Raw genomic sequence first — 5,121 nt, forward strand, 5'->3', positions numbered from 1 at the left:
TAATTAAACATAATTAAATATGCAAATTAAACATACGATATAATCAAAATCGAGCAAATAGAGATCTAATTACACTAAGAATGCAAAACATAGCAATTCCTAACCAAACCCTATATTTTTGGATTTTTCGAAATTTTTTATTTTTTTTAAAAAGAAAACTAATTTTTCAACTTTTAAAATTTTTAATATATACATATATATATTTCTTTTTTTTTTTTTTGCTGGGTCGGGTTGATGCGGGTCGGGTCCGAACTGGGTTTGGTCCGGTAGGCTTGGGTGGGCTCGAAGCATGGGCCCAACCCAAGAGGTCCCCTCCTCTCTTTTTAAAATGAACAGGCCCACAAGCAAAAACAGCCCAAACCCGGCCCGAATTACTAGAAAACCTACCCATTTCATGACCCATGCCCGACCCGATTTTTCGTCGAAACCCTAAGGCTTCTTGGCTATGCTGATGATTGCGGCAACGAGCTTGACGATGGTGGTGACACAGCGAGTGGCGTGGGCGACGCACAGGTGGCGGAGGGCAGTGGCGGCATCGCAGCTTCAAGTCGTAGGCGTCGCAGTGGGCGTGATGGTGGCGAGGCTGCAATGGCAACGGCGTCCGAAGGGCAACGACGGCGTCTTAGCTTCAGGCTGCAGGCGTCACGGGGGTAGCGGTGGCGCGATTTGAAGGGGTTGGACTATTGGCGTCACAGTAGCAGCGGTGGCACGATGAGGGTTGCGAGGCGATGGCGTCCGGCTAGAAGGCGGCGGCTCAAATGGCGTCGGGGGTCGGAGGGCGGCGGCTTGGACGCCTCTTCCCTCCTCGGATCCTACCTTCTGCTTTTTTTTTTTTTTTTTTTTCGCACTCTGCTCCTCTCTACTCTCGTTTGGTCTCTGTTTCCCCCCAGTCCTCTTTCTCCATCCACTTCAGATCTAGGTTCCGGGGAAGACGGCAGTGAACGGCGTCGATTGGGTGGCTCGCCGGCGACAGTGGTGGTGGCTCAAAGGTTCCTTCTCCTCCTACTCGCGTGCCCCCCTCTTTCTCTTGCTCCCTCTCCCTAATTTCCCTCAATCTTGAGCTCCCCCTCTTTCCTTCCTCCCTCCGCAATTGCTGCTTTTTCTCTCTTTGTCAACTGCATTCGCCTATTTCTAGGTTCCCCCTCCCTAGGGTTTCACGCGTGAAGATGGGTAGAGAAGGGAGAAGCTCGTAGCGGTGGCGCGATTTGAAGGGGTTGGACTATTGGCGTCACAGTAGCAGCGGTGGCACGATGAGGGTTGCAGAGGCGATGGCGTCCGAAGCTAGAAGGCGGCGGCTCAAATGGCGTCAGGGTCGGAGGGCGGCGGCTTGGACGCCTCTTCCCTCCTCGGATCCTACCTTCTGCTCTTTTTTTTTTTTTTTTTTTTTTTTTCGCACTCTGCTCCCTCTCTACTCGTTTGGTCTCGTTTCCCCCAGTCCTCTTTCTCCATCCACTTCAGATCTAGGTTCCGGGAAGACGGCGGTGAACGGCGTCGATTGGGTGGCTCGCCGGCAAAGTGGTGGTGGCTCAAAGGTTCCTTCTCCTCCTACTCGCGTGCCCCCCTCTTTCTCTTGCTCCCTCTCCCTAATTTCCCTCAATCTTGAGCTCCCCCTCTTTCCTTCCTCCCTCTGCAATTGCTGCTTTTTCTCTCTTTGTCAATCTGTTCTGCCTATTTCTAGGTTCCCCCTCCCTAGGGTTTCACGCGTGAAGATGGGTAGAGAAGGGAGAAGCTCGACGCGGGCTGGGCCAAGGGGAGAGAGGAAAGGAGGAAGGCTGGGTTGGGCCAAGGCCAGATTTGGCCCGACCTGGCCCCCTCGCATCCCCCCTTCTTTTTCATTTTTTTAAATTTTAATTAATTAAATTTTTTAATTTCTTTTTATATGCACTTGAAAATTAGGTGTCAATAATTATACATAAGTTTTTCTTGGTGTCCACTATAGACTCTTTTTGGATAATCATGGCATTGGTGGATCATTTTGATTTAGAGCTTCACTAAATGGATGTCAAGATAGCTTTTTTAAATGGAGATATGGATGAACAAGTGTATATGCAACAACCTGAACAGTTTAAAGAAGCCGAAAAAGAGCATATGATGTGCAAACTTCAGAGGTCTATCTATGGTCTCAAACAAGCATCACGTCAATGGTACTTGAAATTTCACAAAGTTGTGAAATCATTTGGCTTTAAAGAAAACAAGTTTGATCAATGCATCTACATAAAATTAAATGGGAGTAAATATATTTTCTTAGTAATTTATGTAGATGACATTTTGCTTGCTAGTAGAGATGTTGATCTATTGAATGATAAAAAGTTTTTTTTATCTACAAAGTTTGATCCGAAAGATCTTGGAGAAACCTCTTTTGTTCTAGGCATTGAGATTCATCGTGACAAATCTAAGAAGGTTTTGGAGTTATCTTAGAAAATTTATATAGATCGTGTTTTAAAAAGATCAATATGTAAACTTGCAAGTCAAGTGAAGCTCTGTTGTGAAAATGAGATAAATTGAACATAGAACAATGTTTCAAGAATGGTGTTGAAAAATAAGTAATAAAGAATGTTTCATATGCTAGTGCAATTGGCAGTCTTATGTATGCACAAGTATGCTAAGTAGCACCAACATGGATACGCGACACACGACATGACACGACACGGCATGCCAACACATCATTTCTCAGAAAAAGAGAATTCTGACACGTTGGAACACGTTGTATATTAAATGAATATTTATATATATATACATGATAAATTATTATATTTAAATTAATTTATTTAAATTCATAAATAAATAAATAATAAAATAGAGCCTAAAATGAATCTATACTAATAACATTAATAAATTTATTCATAAAAAATTGGAAAGACATTTTTTTGACTTTAACAAAAGTTATTGATGAATAAATAACTAACAAGAGATTAGAGTCAAAATAAATTTATATTTTTCTACGATGATCAAAATTTATCATTATTTAACATCTAGTACTTTTATTTTTCGAAATAACTTTTTAACCCACCTATTTATTTATTTTTTAGCCTTACCATTTATTAATAAATTTATTTAACATTCGATTTTTTTGGGGGGCTAAATGGGTCCCACCCATTTATTTCACCTCTCCTTTCTTCCCCCACCCCCACCCACCGCCTATGCTTGTCACTTCCCAAAATTGAAGTCATATTGCATGAGGCTTTCGTTTCTTCCCCATAAGCTGTTATCTCCTCTCCTTGCTCTTCTTCCTAAAACTGAAAAAGCAACCTCAATAAAGTAACAGCCCAAAAACCCTAGCAGTCGCCTTCTCCTCTCCCTTGCTCGGTCTCTACCTCTTGATCTTTGCTCTCTTTCGAGCGCCTCATCATAATCGCTTGCCGCTGCCTCGCCTCCATTCCCCCCTTTGCCGTTGTAACCTCGCGTCCAACCCTCCATTGCGACATTGTAGTTCTCCATCTTGACGTTGCAGTCGGTGATCGCAGCCTTCTCGATTGTCTTGGTCTTTGCTCTTTCTCTACCCTCCCTTGCCGTCGCTCACGGCGTCGCCTCTGCTCCCTTACCTTTGCCTCCACCCTCCATCACCTTCTTCCCTTTGCACCTGCAGACCCACCCACAAACCTCCGTACACAAGTGTCGGAGCGTGTCAGAAAGAGTTGACCATGTGTCGGAGCTTTCGACACGTGTTGACCGTGTGTTTGAGCATGTCTGACTGTGTCCGAGCATGTTCGACACATGTCGGGGTGTCCGACACAACTCGGAGGCCCTCTGAATGTGTTCGTGCTTCATAGCAAGTATGTACCAAACCTAATATTGCTTTTGCTGTGAATACTCTTGAAAGATATCAGTCAAATCCAAGTCATGAACATCGGGTTGCAGCTAAAAAGGTGATGAGATATCTACAACGGACAAAAGACTTCATGCTTGTGTATAGCAGAGTAGAGGACCTAAAGGTGATTGGATATTCAAATATTGATTTTGCTAGTTGTTCGGATGACAGAAAATCAACTTATGGATATATTTTTATGATGGCTGGAGGTGCTATTTCTTGGAAGAGTACAAAACAAACCTTAATTACAAACTCTACAATGTATGCTAAGTTTGTAGCGTGTTACGGCATGTCAATTCAACTTGTTTAGCTCAGAAATTTGATCTCAGAAAATTGCAAGTTATGAACTCTATTGCTAGACCTATGATGATCTACTGTGGCAACACTGCAACTATGTTTTATTCCAAAAATGACAAGATTAGCAATGCATTCAAACACATGAAGATCAAATATTATACCGTTAAGGACCTGGTCAAAAAAGGAGACATTATGATCGAGAATATTAGAACTGAGCCCATGTTAGCTAATCCTATAACAAAAAGCTTACGACCCATTTTGTTTAAAGAACATGTAAAGAATATTGATATTTTAGATTCTTTTGATTTCTTTTGTTAGTGTGAGCTATATAATTTATATTTCTAGATACTATAGTTATATGCAAACTGAAAATGCTTTCATGATATCTATTAAAGCATTTATTTTCAATGATCATTATTGTTGATTATATTATTATCATTTCTCCCATTCGCTGAGAAATGGAAGTATAAAACAATATCTTTAAATAAATTTTAATTTAAAGATGATTGGATGTCACTAATGATAAGATCTCATGTTGGATTGTGACATAGTTGTGCAATTTCATGTTGTTTAGAAATTGCGTTAATGCAGTTTCATGTCGCTAAAAAATTGCATTGAGGACTGATAAGAAATAATATATATTTTGATCACATGTTGGCACTATAATGCTTATTATATGTGATTATGGAAGGTCATGTGTTATGGTATTTTCTTAACACATTGATCGTCATAGTCCTATACTAAGGTTATACATGATTCGATTGATTTTAAGATGCCGTTATTGAAATATTATTTTTTTAAATTGTGGCCACATAAAATAAAAATTTTAGTTGTTAACCTGATAGTGTTGTTTTCAACATAAAATCTTTTTCAAAAATAAAAATAAGTTAATTAATGTAGCACAAGTGGGAGAATATTGGAAATTTTCTATAATATGAGCTTATATTAATTAATTGATTTTCTATTTTAAATAATTAGGTTAATGGATATTTCAATATTTGTTAAATCCTTAAGTG

This window comes from Eucalyptus grandis, chromosome 7 (genome assembly GCF_016545825.1).
Source record: "Eucalyptus grandis isolate ANBG69807.140 chromosome 7, ASM1654582v1, whole genome shotgun sequence".
Lineage (NCBI taxonomy): Eukaryota > Viridiplantae > Streptophyta > Magnoliopsida > Myrtales > Myrtaceae > Eucalyptus > Eucalyptus grandis.